This window comes from Quercus robur, chromosome 7, assembly GCF_932294415.1.
Source record: "Quercus robur chromosome 7, dhQueRobu3.1, whole genome shotgun sequence".
Lineage (NCBI taxonomy): Eukaryota > Viridiplantae > Streptophyta > Magnoliopsida > Fagales > Fagaceae > Quercus > Quercus robur.
In genome coordinates this window covers 27394497-27411761 of record NC_065540.1, presented here as the reverse complement: position 1 = coordinate 27411761, position 17265 = coordinate 27394497, and positions in this window count along the sequence as shown.

The window sequence follows — 17265 nt, the reverse complement described above, 5'->3', positions numbered from 1 at the left end:
ATTTGAAGTTGGGAGATTTAGTACTAAAAGAGATCTGAGCCCCAATTAAAGAAACAAACAGGAAGTTCAAGCAAAATTGGGCAGGTCCATTTATTTTCAAGTAGATATACTCTGGGAGAGCAGTAAGTTTGATGGACTTAGATGCAAACCCTTTTACTGAGTCAACCAATATGGATCAATTGAAGAAATACCATGTTTGAGGTAGTAGTTTCAAAACACCACATCTAAAGTGGTTGTAAATTATGTTATTTTCTTTTCTAGGTTTGTAAAAAAAAAATAAAAAATAAAATCTTGCTAGGCTGAAAACCCAAAAAGATGGTCTAAGCAAAAATTAGGGCCTCAAAAAAATATTTAAAAAAAAAAAGAAAAAGAGAAAAGAGGTAGGTTGAAAACCCAAAAGGGCAATCCACGCAAAAGGAGAGTAAAAAAAAAAGTTAAGGCAAAATTTAAGGCAAATAAAATGAACTACATGATGACCTGATCCTTCTACCAAAGAGGTACGTAGGCAACCATATATTGGTCCAGGCAAAACTTCCCCAAACCCACTATTTACCCATTAAGCACAAACCAAGAAAAAAAAAAAAAAAAAGAGAAAAAAAAATTGTTGCCCAACATTTAACCATTCCATTAAACCATGCCATTACACAAACCTTAAACCAAAAAAAAAAAAAAAAAAAAAAAACCCAAACCTTAAATAGAACCCCAAACCTGTAAGTCTATTTGTAGGTTCCATTTGTGGTAGAAGCCATGTTAGCCTCCTTATCCGCAATTTTGTTCACCAGCCAGTTAGAATATTCCATGGTCATCTTGTGAAAGTGAACCTTAACATAAGATTGATCCACTTGGTCAGCCATGTCCAAGCCCAACAACATGTTCCTTATAGAGGAAGGATTTGTGTCCACAGGAGTGAAAAATTTTCGTCATTTTCCACCAAGTATTCCCTACTCATATTGGAATTGTCTCAAGAGTCTATCAGGCTTATAGAAAGTTTCCCTCCTTAATCCAATTTAGAAGATGTGATCTGATCCTGAGGACAACAACAAAGGAGGTAGACACTTCCACCAATTACAATTTCACCGAATTGAGACACTGGATTTCTTGTTCAAAAATTTCACCCAATTGCTTTCAGTTTGACCTCGATTTTGAGGATAGTCCTACTGAGAAAATTGCTAGGACCATAATTAGCAATAGTAGGTGTAGCAACCATGTCCAGTCTTTCTATCAACCATATCTGCAAAGTCAAAGGGCTCCCAAGAAATTGTTGTGACTCTCTACCAAGAAATACAGAATCCAATCCTAAAAGAGTTTCCGTCAAGATCAGAGAAGCAGTATTATCACCATCCTTAACTTGCCTCACAATACTTATGGCTCAAGCATCCACAAAGCCAAGCCTTCCAGAGCAAAGCCAAAATTCTTTTGCATGCTGTCAGACACTCCATGAGTATGCTTGTTAATAAGTTTTGAAACAATTGCATGAAGATTCACCATGTGGCCTTTAATCATGCTACTGGTAATTGAAGTAGAAAGCCCTAGAGCATTGGACAAGATTTCCCTATGTTTGGGATCAAAAGAAACTGCTACAAATTTTTTACGAGGATCATAACTCAGAATAGCTAAAAAATCTTCAATTGTGGGACAAAGTTCACAATTTTAAACCAGAATACATAGTCTTTAGTATCCCAGAACTTCACGGCGGCACGGAAAAAATCCCACTTGATCTTGACATTCCTCAAAGCCTTGATTCCCTCTAGCTTGTAGGTTGTGAAATTGGTCTTGGTGCCAAAATCGAAACTATGAACCCATCTGTTGATATTATGTGTGATTGAATGAGGAAAATTTTGATTGCTAGCCATGAATAACTCTTGCATGTGATTTCTATTGCTTAATAACTTTGATGTAGAGATTGGTTTGCAGGTTTAATGCTAAAATAAGCTCCCTTTGTCCCTAACCAGGTTTCAATAGGTTTAAAGAGTTTGTAGCTAACTGGGAAAGTGTTTCATAGTCCCAAATAGAAAAAATGTTTTTTTTAAAAAAACATAGAAAACGTGTTGGAAAAGCATGAGGAATTGGGGAAAAATTGGGTGCGCCTGTTGGCACCCCAAAGTGCTAATCGGCACCTGGCCTAGCCATAACCTAATTACCTTGTTTTGCATTTTCAGGCACTTTGTGGGTCTATTTTGGCTCTGTTTTTCACTCCAAAAAATGATTGTGCAATAAAGTTTCTCAAAAATTTGCATGATTTGTCAAACTGGGGCATTTAAACATGCCATATCCATATGTTTTTTTTAAAAAAAAAAAAAAAAATCACCTGCATCATTTATTTAAAAAAAAGGGTAAAATATCATTTTCATCCCTAAACTATCACAAAAGTTTGTTTTTCGTCCCTAAACTTTCAAAAGTTTTATTTACATCCCTAAACTTTACAAAATGTTTTGATTTTTGTCCTTCCGTCTATTTTCGTTACTTTATGTCTTATGTGGCTTGACAGAGTGATGATGTGGTACCTGACTTGGACTAGATTATTTTATTGTTAAAAATATGGACACATGGCAAAGAATTATAGGTACACATGAAAACCATTTTTTAAAAGCCCAAACTTACCCCCACTCTTTGGTGACCCACACTCCCTCCATTTGGGAAATCCTTACTCCCTCCATTTGTAAAACCCCACCCACAATGCCAGCCCAATCGGCGACCAAAATCAACATGTCCAAACCAATTGAATTTGATTACCTTCTTTGCATTTGCACATACTTTGCTCTCTGCCAATTCATTCAAGCTAAACTTAACCAATAACAACATAAAACCAAACAAAAAAAGACCGCCATAATCCATGATAGAAACAAGAAAATAAGATCAAACCATTCATCAAATATAGTTGGTAGATTCCTAGCACAATATAGAACAACATAATGCTTTGGAAAAACAAAATTATATCCAAACCCATATAAGCTATCTATTGTAGCAACCACAAGTGGTCCCAACTTCTTCTTGCTCTTCAAACATATAAAGGAATAGTTGTCATTGTTGGAATTAGAACGGTGCTCAATCACGGCTTAGGTAAAAAATTTCTATCATTTGATCTCAAAAAAAAAATATATTAAAAATACAAAGAAATGCCATAGTATATTATGAACAAAAAATTAATAACCCAAGATTGTGGCAGAGCTAACAAGAACCTAAGATCAAACCCGAGCTTTAAGGCAGAGCAACCTTTAATTTCATATCTCAACTCAGGCGGAGCTTTGCAGTTTACTTCGAATAGGAGCTATTTTGCCGATTGGGGTTGCCAGTTTGAGGGTAGTGGCATTGGAGGGTTTTCATAGTTTAGGAATTGTGGGTTAACGCATACCAACCTAAGATATGGAGATTTTGGTCTAAGGGGTAATTTTGGGCTTTTAAAAAATTTTCCCACATGTACCTATAATTCTTTGCCACATGTCTATATTTTTTATAAGTAAAATAATTTAGTCCAAGTTAGCTCCCACGTCATCACTCCATCAAGGCATATAAGATGTAATTTAACAGAAATAGATGGAAGGATGAAAATTAGAAAGTTTTGCAAAGTTTAGGGAGCAAAATAAAACTTTTGAAAGTTCAAGGATGAAAAATGAACTTTTGTGATAGTTTAAGGACAAAAATAATATTTTACCCAAAAAAAAAAAAAGAAAAAGAAAAGAAAATTAACCAAATCAAAATTTTCCAAAGTCATGCATCTATTTTCCAAACTAGGGGCATTTGGCTATGCCTTATCCCCTTTCTCTGGAACAAGTAAAATCAATCATTCCTTTTCACCAAAAAAAAAAAAAAAATGAAGAGAAAAACCCTTTTCAAAAATAAAAGGTCATCATGCATAAGTTTTCAGACTAGGGGCATTCGACTGTTCATATTCTGGTAAGTACAAATCACATCAGAATTGGTCAGATAAGTTCAAATTGTTTGCTACAGAGCTTCATCAGGTGAATTCTAAACTTGTCTCATCTAAGTTTCAGCAAGACTAAAAACTATCCAAAGATAAAGATCTAAGAAGTTAATACAATTTGTCTAAGGAATACTTTTTTTTTTTTTTTTTTTTTTTTTTGTCTTTGCAAGAAAATTAAGATAAAGGTTAAGCATCATTCGGACTTCGAGTTTGCCTACAGGAAGATCTCCTAGACCCACCTTCAGAGGAGCCACCCTCAGTGTCTCCTTCTTGACTTGCATAAAACCGAGATTCTTGTTGCCGGTTCTAAAGTTCAAGATTTTGATTCTCTCCTCCAAGGATCTTGTTTTGGCATTAGCCATTACCAATCGGCTATTCTGAAAAATCACCAAAGACAAGAGTTAAATCCATTACCATGGATTTCAAGCAAAAAGCATTAAGGAAGCATCATCCTTTACCCAATTCATTTCATTGAGCACATATTGGGAAGATTGAGTGCATGCCACCAACAACAAACATCCAATCATCCGCATGCTTTCTTCCACAAGATCGACACCAACCTAAAGCACAAATTCACAAGTTCAGAAATGACTCAATGAGCAAAAATGTGGATAGAAGACTAAAGGATTCAGGAACATACCGGGTCATTCTAGGGGACATTTAGGGTATACTCTGGCCGGTCTAAATTCATAGAGCTGAATGACCCATCAGGGTTCATTATTTCGTATTGCTAGGCGGGAAAATGAGGATATGTCTCCATGAAAGAACTAGAAGAGTCATCAACATGGCAAGGAGGAGGACTCTCCTCCTCTTCAGAGGATGAAGCCTAAAAGTGCAATATGAAGATATTTTCACAACAGTTAGAACAAAGAAGATAAAAGATAAGGATGCAAGACATGGTGTGAATTGACTTTGGAAAGAAAGAAAGCTTTTGATGTTACAGGAATGCCAGCTAAACAACCCTGCAATTGAGTTTGGTCAAATTCAAGATAATCTCCTAATGTCCCCGAAACCACATGGCCGACTCGATCATGAGCAATTTCTTCATTAGCCAAAAGGTCTACCAACCGGATGGAGGGACAAGGATGAGCAATAATTTTCTTAGGAGGGTACACATGTTGAACTTGAGCCAGTACCGAATCGCTAAGATACTAATATCTCCTGTGGCCACACTCAAACAACACATGGCGGCCATTCATTTCCTAAGCCCATGCACACTTTGCATGCTCCTCACATCCAAGCCAAGGATTTAAAGACATTTGAAAATCACAAAGAACCTGGAATGAAAAGAAGTCAAACCGCAAAAACGAGAACACAAAAATCTTAACCAAACACAAAACCCCTAGAAAAAAAAAAAAACTCACATCATCGGTAGTTATCACCATACGCCAAGCCTGCAAAGAACACTTGGGAGGCGTTGACGGACGATACTTAGGTAGCCAACGAAAAGACCTTGGATACTTATCATCAACATCTTCTAAAAATTGTGGACCAACTCCAAAATATTCATACATCTAGACCTAAAAAGAATCAATAAACCTCATCAACATCGCAACAATACAAATAACCTTTACAAAGCATGCTTAACCGAGAATTTAAAACCTTACCTGCCAAACAAATGGCGCACCTCTTAAGCTTGAAAGGTTGCGTCGAGAAAGCTAAGTCATGAAGTGCAAGAGGGTTGCATAAGCCATGCCACCCCAATCATAATTTTTGATTTGGCCAATATCCCCTAGACTCCATAAATAACGTAAACTCACAGTGCTCCCTAAGTCTGGACATAAGAGAGTTCCAATGAAGAGAAGCATGAACATACGAGTGTCGGTTGCTATAGTTTCACAATGGTCAATATTGGAGTACAGCCACATCAAGGTTACATTCTTACTCCTAACTTTTGGAGGCATCGCACTCAAAAGACCTCTAATTTCCACTGATGTGATGGAATCATTAACTTTAATTCTTTCACCACCCAATTTTAAGAGAGTAATGGCTAAGAAGTCAGTGTCGGCATCACCTCACCAATACTCGAAAAATGAAAAGTGCAAGTGGTGTCCCAGAATCACTCCAACAAGGCAAGAAGCAATTGGAGGTCCTTCTATCCATTGGTATCATGATCTAACAGAGCTCAAAAAAAGTTCTGGAAGCCGGCTTCATTAAGGACATTCTTAATGTCTGGAGACAATGCTTCCCACCTGTACTTCAACATCAGAAGACTACCTTGACTCTTGAGGTTCTACAAAATAAAGTTTAGCCAATCATTGAGATGTTCACAAAATGCCATGTCCCAAAATACTCATTCCAAAATTCCAACCAATAAAATAATTTCCCAAAAAAAAAAAAAAAAAAAACCAAACCCTAATGGCTATTCCATAAATTCAAATTCAATGACATCCCAACAATATCCCCATCAACCCCAAAAATTCTTCATCTCTATAAGTTCATTCAACAATGACTCAAGCACATGCTGAACACAAAAAAAAATTCATGCCAAAAAATAATTCCATACCAACAAAAAAGATTCCATGACCAATAAGAAAAATTCCATATCAACACAAAAAATTTCCATGCCTGACACACAAAAAATTTTCCATACCCATGAAAATTTCCATACTCCTAAAATGAAGCCTACACATCCCAACAAAATTTCCACACTCATCAAAAAATGAGTTTACTCAATCATGCCTACACATCAAATTCTCATGATTTCAATACCCACAAAAACCAAGCCAAGATTCATCCAACAATACTACAAGCTACATACAATCCAAGACTTCATGAATCATCAACATTGTCCAAAATTCACAATACCAAACAATTCAACAATTCAAAAAATGCCCCCCCCCCCCCCGCCCCCCCAAAAAAAAAACCCCACATGACCACACAATGATTTCTAACCAAATCCTACAATGTTCAAAACTCCCACAAAACAAACAACAACAAAATGACAATGTCCCACCATAAAGTTCTCAACAAAACATGAAATCAACAAATTTACCAACAAAGGAAAAAAAAAAAGAGCTTACCTTGAAATTCTTTTTGGATGAGTGTGGAGCATGGGTTTTAGGGTGTTGAAGGAGCCCCTCTTCCTCATTCCATTCTAGGGATGGAGATATTTCTTCCCATTGAAAGTAAGAAAAGTTGGTCCATGAGAAGATGCCATGGGAGTGCAAAGATGGAGCATTGAAAATGGGTTTTAAAAAGAATGGGTTTTGCAAAGATGATGAAGAACTCAAGGATCTGAAAAGATATTTTGAGAGATGAAAGAAATCAAGTTTGGAAGCCTAGAGAAGTGATTTTCTAAGCAAGAAATGGTATAGAAGTGAAAAAATGCAAAAAAAAAAAAAAAAGAGAAAGAAGAAGAAGCTTGTGAATAGTGACAATGGAGAAAGAAGAGAGAGTGAAGAAGAATTTAAAAAAAAAAAAAAAAAAAAAAAAAAAAAGCAAACCTAATGAAAGGGGGCCAAAAAATTCGCCAATGGAGAAAGAAGAGAGAGTGAAGAAGAAGTAAAAAAAGAAAGAAAGCAAACCTAATGAAAGGGGTCCAAAAAATTCGCACCCCCCCCCCCCCTTCTCTCCCCCCTCTATTAAAACACAATATGAGTTACTCTGTCAACTCATGTTTGATTGAGTTGACTCAGACTCACAAAAAAAAATTGTTTTATTTTTAAATGATGTTGAAATGAAATGATGGATAGATAAATTAAAAAAAAAAAACTTTTCAAGGAATTTCCAATAAATAAATAAATAAAATAGATGGCATTAATTTCAAGAAAATTTCAAATTTTGAAGTAAAAAAATATTCTCAAGGATGTCCAAGAACAAAGGGTTTCATTTTTCAAAAGAGAATTTCAAATTTCAAAACAAAGATGATGAAAAGAAAGTTTTTCAAAGGACCCCCAAAAAATTAATGGTTTTTCTTTTTGGAGAAGAGATTCAAGTCTTAAAGCAAAATGAAAAGGGAGGGAAGGAAAAATAAGAAAAATTGCACATCTCAATATGATGGAACAATAAAGCACTAATCATTTAAAAATCTAATCCCAGACTTTGGTCTTTTGCAAGCAAAGCCCCAAATTCAGATTGAGATAAAGAAGCCTTTTAGTCGCCCCAAATTCAAACTGAGATAGAGATGCCTCTTAGTCGCCCCAGATTTAGACTGAGATGGAAAAGCCTCTCAGTTGCCCCAGATTCAAACTGAGATAGAGAAGCCTCTCAGTCGCCCCAGATTCAGATTGAGATAGAAAAGCTTGTCAGTCACCCCAAATTTAGATTGAGATAGACAAGTCTTCAATTGCCCTAAATTCAGATTGAAATAGAGAAGCCTCTCAATCGCCCCAAATTTAGATTGAGATAGAGAAGCCTTTCAGTCACCCCAAATTCAGACTGAGATAGAAAAGCCTTTTAGTGGCCCTAGATTCAGACTGAGATAAAGAAGCCTCTCTGTCGCCCCAGATTTAGATTGAGATAGATAAGCCTCTTAGTTACCTCAAATTTCTAGATCGAGTGAACATAGTTCTTGATTGCCTCATCAACATTCAAGATTTAATTTTGGTTCATCAAATTATCAAGAAGATAAAGTATTCATAGTTCTCATTTTTTTCATGACAATAAAACACTAGTTCTATGTCCCAAGGTTTTAGGTTCTAGGGATAGGCAATCTTTAAGTCAACCTTGATTAAATCATGGTTGCTAAAATCAGTGTCTTTGTTTTACATTGACATTCGCTTTACAAGCTTTGTTAATGAAGGGCATTCTATAGACACTTGATTTTGCACCCATAATTTAATCTTGGAAAATGACTAGAATGACCATTCATATACCCGAAAAAATCATAGTTGCATTAAATGCATTAATTCATTCATTGCATATCATAAAATGATCTTGAGATTCTAACAGTCATGACGATATGTTCGATTCCCGAATCGGACTGTTGGATTGGAAGATATTACATAATCAAGTTTTCACGATTTGTATGCATTTTGTTTGGATAGAGTTGATCACGTGTGATTAAGTTAAATTAATTATGATTGGTTAAACAATTAAAATTAATTAAATAATTATGTGATTGGTTGTAGGTTTTTGTCAAAAATAAGCCTACTTGCATGGGAATAAAGTGGATAATCAAATAACAAAGAAATTGTTGATAATTAAGTATTTTTAGAATATTTATTTATTAGATAATTATTACTTTAGAGACCTGATCATCAAGAAAAAGGGATATAGTTTTTAGAATATGAATTAAAGGCGCGTCTAGGTGTAATTCTCGAATAAAAAATTCCCAAAAAAAGAGTCCAAATCGAGCCAAAATTGGAAGAGGGGCTCAGCATCTAAGGGGGCTAATCGACACTCTTGGAGTGTCGATCGGCATTTCGAGGCCCAGCCCAGGAACCTTTTATTTAAGATAAATCCTATCTTTTTCGAATTTTTGGGGATAACGATGCATTCTAATTCGTACCTAATCTAATTCTTCTTATTTTTCAAGCATCCAACCTCTATAAATAGAGGAAAAAGATCAGAACTCAGGGCCCTTCTTTTTCTGACTTCTTTGCTCCCCTTACGTTAAAGACATTCTGGAAACCTTGGCTTTAAGAATTTCTTTTTTGTAAGTAAAATATTTTAGATCTCAAAGAGGTGAAAATTTCTTTAATCTCTAAAGTATTCTTCCACTGAATGGTATATTCATGCAAGTAGGTATTTAATTTTGTTCTTGCATTTATTTTTTTTCTTTTCTCTTATTTGATATATTTGTGTTGTTCATTGCATGTTTTTTCTTTATGAATATGTGTCTGATGTCATTGGTAATATGGTCTTGTTTACAATTCATTTATGCATGTTTATATGTTTAGTTGGAATTTTTTTTAGTTGATTAACATGTTTGTGATTTAATTCTTCTTTATCAAAATCTACAATTAATTACTACAATTAAAAAAAAAATAAAAAAAAAAACAGATCTGTATTTTCATTAAATACAGTTCTGAATTTTTCAAGAATACAAAAATGATCTGTATTTTCATTAAATACAGATTTGAAAATTTTTTTTTTAATGATAAAAAATGGTTTTCTTCTTAAATAAAAATTGCAGATTTTGGATATTTTAAAGGGTGAATTAATGTTGGTTTTAGAGATTTTTATATGTCATATCATGCATTTTTTGAAAGGGTATATAATGGTCACTTAGAGTCTAGAAGACCAAACTTTGTCTGGGCGAAACGGGTGCTTAACACCTTCCCATTCTATAACCTAGCTCCTGAACTTAGGTTTTTGGATAGTAGACTAGTGTTTTATCTTTTGTTTTGGTAGATTGTAACTAGGATCAAAACTTTGTAATTTTTACATAGATTGTATTTAGGACCAAAGCAATGTGGTCTCTCACACCACCACCACCATGAAAACCACCACCGGCCACAAAACCCAAAGAAAGAAAGAAAGAAAGAAAAAAAATCCCAAAAAACTACACATCAAAGCCCACCACCACCAAAAAACCAACTGTAGAGAGGGAAAATTCCCGACCTATCACAAGCTGACACGTCACATTACCAAGTCCACAAAATACAGCCAATTACAAAGCACCATGTATTGCTACTAGGTTTTGCTATCACTATTCAGAAGCCAACGGAAAGTTGCCAAGTGTCATGCAAAAACCAATCACGCATTAGCATACATGTAAGCGATGACACAAGCAGCCTCGCACGTGTAAGCGATGACACAAGCAATCCAGCACGTGTAAACGATGACACAAGCAGTCCAACACGTGTAAGCGATGACACAAGCGGACCAATCAAGTTGTGACATCACCAATCAGACTCCGCCACGTGTTGCTCACCCACCTCCAAACTCCTATAAATAGAAGCCTTCCTAAGACATTTAGGAGGACGAAGATTCGGAAGTGAAGAAGCTCTGCAAAGATCAAGCCTCAAAGCCTCCAAGAACTTCAAGAACTTCAACCCCAAGATTGGAGAACATTCGAAGCAGAATCATCCAGATCATCTACCTAGATCCTAAAGTTTGCGAGAATCAATCCAAAAGTGTCCGGAAACATTAACAAATCACAAGTTAGTGAAGCTTTACGGACCCAAGCCTCCAAAACCCCGAAGAACTTCCACCACAAAACTTCGAAGACGAAGAACATACGAAGAACACGAAGAACGTGAAGAACAAAGGATTTCTAACAAGCTCATAGCCAGAGATTCATTGTAATTCTATTTCAGCAATCTTCGATCCACCCCTTAACCAAATTGAAGGATATTTTGTGTTCAAGTCAAAACCACATGACCACAAATCCAATCAATAAGTCTTGCAAGGAGATCGAATCAAAGGATCACTCTTTTGTAATTTCAGAGAATTGTACCACACAATCATCAATACAAATTCGTATTTGTGAAACTATTTTACTTGTTTGATTTATTTCAAACTAGAAATTTAGTCGCTTACAGATTCTGGCACGCCTTGTGGGACCTCTCTGCCTCTCATCTCCTTCTTCTTCAAAGAAAGAAATCTTCATCATCTTGCTACCAACTCCAATGGCCTCTAGCAAGAACATTCAAGCTTCAACAATAGCTGCTTCAACTAAACTTGGTACGACTACCACCAACCACTACATTGGTGTAATCAATTGTAGCCAACCCAAAGCAAACAAACAACTTCAATTTCAATCAACCAAGGAAGCCAAGGTCCAGACAATCATCTCCTTAGACCCTTTCACAAGAAACAAGGTCATTAACAAGGACATCTCTACCTTGGAACACCTCAAGTATGGGGGCAAATCCCCTTCTTCCTACATAAGAAGTTGGTTGCATGATTTCTCTCCCATCAAAAGGAACCCAAAAGATGAGAGTCCACGTGCTCACATCAAAACACTTTCTTCTCCATCATCTTGGGAAGTAGTCTCAGTCATGATGACTAACACCTCTACCATGGAAGAAAAGATGGCCGAAATGGAACAAAGGGTTGTCCTTCTCACAAAAGCACTTAAAGATAAGGACCTCCAAATTGTAACTTTGATGAACAAACTCGAAGTACAAGATCTTGGTGAATCAAGCCATGGTCATAAATTCACATCTACGAAGGATGACGAAGGGAGAGAAATTGAAAACACTCCCCGACGAGAACAATCTACTTCGGTTGCTTCGTTGTCAGTCCAACAATTACAAGACATGATAACAAATACCATCCGAGCACAATATGGAGGTTCTTCTACAAGTTCTCTCACATATTCAAAACCCTACACAAAGCGCATTGACAACATGAGAATGCCAAATGGGTATCAACCCCCCAAGTTCTTGCAATTTGATGGCAAAGGAAATCCTAAGGAACACATTGCTCACTTTGTAGAAACTTGTGAGAACACAGGGACTCAAGGAGGCCTCCTTGTAAAGCAATTTGTCTGTTCACTCAAGGGAAATGCCTTTGATTGGTATACAGACTTAGTACGTGAGTCAATCGACAGTTGGGAGCAACTCACAAGAGAATTTCTAGACCGATTCTATAGCACGCGTCGCACGATGAGCATGATGGAGCTTACTAATACCAAGCAATGGGAAAATGAGCCAATGGTCGATTATATCAGTCGATGGCATTCTTTGAGTTTGGATTGCAAGGATAGACTTTCTAAAATATCTGCTGTAGAGATGTGCATCCAAGGCATGCATTGGGGACTTCTTTACATCCTTCAAGGGATAAAGCCCCGAACATTTGAAGAGTTAGCAACTCGTGCCCATGACATGGAGTTGAACATTGCTAGCCACGGAAGTACAAAACCTCCCATACCTAAGGAAAACAGAAGGGAAGTAAAGAGGAGTGATAGGAATGCAAAAGTCAGCCTCAAAGACCCAATGGTTGTTAACATTGCTGGAGTCAAGGTTCTAAGAAAATGAGCAAATGCAAATGAAAAACAGCTTGAAGGATGGCAAAAGAACGAAGTGCGTCGCCTGACTTTTAAGGAACGTGAGCAAAAAGTATACCCGTTCCTCGATGAAGATGTGCCAAACATCTTAGAACAACTATTGCAATTGAAGCTGATTGAATTGCCAGAATGCAAGTGGCCAGAAGACATGGGGAAAGTTGATGACCCTAACTACTGCAAATATCATCGCATCATTGGCCACCTAATCCAAAAATGCTCTGTCTTCAAAGAACAAATCATGAAACTTGCCAAAGAAAACAAGATTGATCTAGACTTCAATGAAGTTGTCGGGTCAAACCATGTGACCGTTGCTTGTGATGTACTTCCAACTCTCAAGCAGGGGGCAAACACCAACCAAGCTTACAAGTTGATCAACAATGATGATGTAAGGATCGACCCCATCAATGGGAAGTTCCTTAAACACTTCTATGCTTGAACATCAAGGATTGCTCCTTGGTAAGAGTTTAAACTGCCCACTGTAGTGCTACAAGAGTACATGATGTCTTCCTATTACCCTTGAAAGCGTACCAACAAGGAGAAATTAATCCTACTCCATGTCACCAATTGCGAGTGTGGCATAGCGGTTGGACGCCCGTATCTCCCTTGAGGCCAAGGTCTCGGGTTCGATTAGTGGTGATACCCACTATTACACACTGCGCCCCCCTTTTTGCCAAAAAAAAAAAACACATAAGAAAAAAAAATATTTTAAACTACGTGATGACTTGATCCTTCTCTGGGGTACATAGGCAACTTAGTACCTTTTGCTGAGTTCAGTCACGCACTAAAAAAAAAATTATTAAAAAAAAAAAAGATCATCAAAAAAAAAAAATCTGTTGAACTACGTGATGACTTGATCCCTCTCTAAGGTACGTAGGCAGCTTAGTACTTGTCACTACGTTCAGTCACATGAAAAGAAGAAGGATGGCCAGTCTAACTTGAGGAGTTTTCCAACAGTCATCAATGCGCTTTTAAGGTCCCTTTGGTTGGCAAGACATTGCTTAAAGACATACAACTGTTCAATAGGATGATCAAAGATCGTTGTAGTAGAAAATGAAGACTGTAAGGAGTTGACATTGCTTAACTTTCTTTCAAATGATGATGAACATAAGTTGATGCTTGGTTGTGGAGTAAAATAAAATCTCCAACCTCTTTTGCAAGAAATGAAGTCTTCATGGCATTGCTCATCTTCTATGGACATCCTCCCACATCTTTGAAGTATACTTTGCGTCACTTATCTCCTGGGGGCATCTCCTTGTACCTTCCAAGTCTAGGCTACATCGTCTCTCTTCTAGGTTGTGCCACTGTATAGCTCTGAAATTAGAACCACATCATCTCCCTTCTAAGTGGTGTCATTTCACATCATGTCTCTGAAATCTGGATGACGTCAACTTCCTCTGGAATGATGATAAATTATATATCTGAAGTCGGTGTGGCATCATCTCTCCTCTATAGGCATATTCGTGCAATGTCAAAATTCTTGGTAGCATATTTCAACATCTTCAAAGTCTTGGTAGCATGTTCTAGCGTCTTCAAATGTTATGCACCCTTGATGTCTGAGCTATGTTGCCTCTAAAAAATTGATGCGACTTCAATGCAAGTGCAAGTGCTAATGTGAAGTGTTGTTGTGGCTTCATGGCAAAGATTAACGTTGGCACAGCTTCGGTGAAAATGGAGTGTTGACGTGGCTTCATGGCTTCAACGTGAATGAAGTGCTGACGTGGATTCATGGTGAAGATGAATGTTGGCATGGTTTCAGTACAAGGATAAATGCTAGCACAGCTTCATGGCAAAGATGAATGTTGGCACGGCTTCGGCGAAAATGGAGTGTTGAAGTGGCTTCATGGCTTCAACACAAATGAAGTGTTGTCATGGCTTCGTGGCAAAGATGAACGTTGGCACGACTTCGGCAAAAATGAAGTGTTGACGTGGCTTCATGGTTTCGGCACAAATGAAGTGTTGACATGGTTTCATGGCAAAGATGAATGATGACATAGCTTCGGTGCAAATGAAGTGTTGACGTAACTTCATGGCAAAGATGAATGATGACTTAGCTTCGATGCAAATGAAGTGTTGACGTAACTTCATGGTAAGGATGAATGTTGTCACAGCTTTAGTGCAAATGATGGTATGACTTCAATACGAGTGCAGGTACAAAATGAAGTGTTGGCATTGCTTCATGGCAAAAAATGAGTGTTGACACAGTTTCGGCATGAATGAGGTGTAGATGTGGCCTTAATGCAAATAAAATGTCGAGTCGAGGCAACTTTATGGCAAGGATGAATGTTGTCACAGCTTCAATGCAAATGATGGTGCAAACTTCAATGCGAGTGCAAGTGCTAATATGGAGCATTGTCATGGCTTCATGACAAAGATGAAGTGTTGACGTGGCTTCATGGCGAAGATGAAGTGTTGACATGGTTGCTTCGACGCGAATGAAGTGCTGACGTGGATTCATGGCGAAGATGAATGTTGGCATGGTTTCAGTACAAGGATAAATGCTAGCACGGCTTCATGGTAAAGGCTCTTGATGTGGCTACGTTGCAAAGACTGTTGAGATGGCTGCGTCAAAAAGACAAGTGTTGGTGCAGCTTAATTGCAAGGCAAATGCCAGTACAACTTCAAGGTCAAGTACTAGTAATAGCATCATTGTATCAGGAATACTGGGCAATAATTTGATAATATGGAGACAAACATTACTGCAAGGACGTTGTGTAAAGTCCCTAAATAAAGATGGAAGTCACGCTAAGAATGTTGATGTAAAGCTTGATGCTAAAGCCTAAAAAACAAGGGAAGCATACTGCATAACAAAAACAAGCAACAACAAATTGTCAGAGGAAAATCTCATGGCACGACCAAAAAAAAAAAAAATATATATATATATATATATATATAGAGAGAGAGAGAGAGAGAGAGAGAGAGAGAGAGAGAGAGAGAGAGAGAGAGAGAGAGAGAGAGAGAGAGAGAGAAAGAGAGCTTCAATTTTAATCACTAGCCTGTCAAAAAAAAAAGGGTTAGTACAAACAAAGCATAAAAAATTATATATATATATATATATATATATTTCTCTGCATAATTTCTCTACACTTAAAGTATCATACTACCCATTAAAGGCTGTTTGTACAATGCATGCCCCAAATGGCCTTATATAGAGATTTGTGGAGCACAAAGTCAGATTTTGCAAACACTTAAAGTCAAGGAAGTCTGCACCAAACTTTGAAAAGAAAAGGGTGCTCGTAAATGTATCATGCTGTCAGAAAGAAAAAAAAAAATTACACTAGACCTTAGAAACAACCTATTAGCCTGCAGAGAGGAAAAACTATGGCACTAGACTGTGAATGAAATTCTAGGCTAGCAAAGGGAAGTTTCTTGTTCTACTGTGTCACCAACCCCTTGAGAACAGCAGAGACACTCAGTAGTTACCCTGGAACCATTCCCTGCCTGGATTGTCAAACGTTGTCAGAATGGCCACCGCTAAAGTAGACCAAGGTGGCAACAAGTCCAACAATGCCTGCAGTCTCCCATTCCGGATTTATAAAAAAATTCTGACAAGATTTCACAAAAATCAACCCACAGAAATCTTCTAAGGACTTTGATGTACAAAACCCAGAAAGATCTTCAGCAATGGAGCCGCCACGCACCACCACGAGTGGCCACAAACTCCTAAATGTCCCGCCGGTTTCTCATTCAAATCTGCACAAATCTGAAAAAATTTTCACAAAACTGGTGCCACCACTAGATCTATCGGCCCACGATCTACAAAACCTTAAAATTTCAAACCCAAAAACGGCTACACGTGCCTCCACGCGCCGCCACAGACTCGCGACGACCCTAGGCCTAGTCCTTCAAATCTGTGCAAATCTGCCCATGATTTTAGAAAACTGACTATACCATGGTCTTCTACGGCCTTAGATCAACAAAACCCAAAAATTTCAGGCCCAAAAACCCAAGCACACGCCTCCACGTGCCGCCAAAAGATTCGGCGGTGGTTGCCTTCAGTTTACGTGCCACCTCACCAGCCAGGCGCTCACACGTGCCCTCAGCGCTATGACGTCATGGATGACATCATCCTTTACTACCGATCTGACCCGTTTGTCCAGACGACCCAGTTTGACCCGGACTGACCTGCAAATCTGACACAGTCCGAATTGCCTGCAAAAAAAAAAAAAAAAAAAAAAAAAAAAAAAAAAAAAAAAAAAGAGAGAGAGAGAAAATGCTTTGACCAATTGGACCTTTGACCTTGACCAAAAAGTCAAAATTTTCAAAACGGACTTGTCCCACTCAATTTTTCGAGTACATTCTGATTTTGGGACCTATTTCTTCATTTGAAACTTAGAAATTGTGCAAACGTCCGATTTCCAAAAAAAGTTGACTTTTGTGCAAATGTTGACCAAATGTCAAAATTTTTAAGATGGACCTATCTTGCTCAATTTTTCACGTACATTCC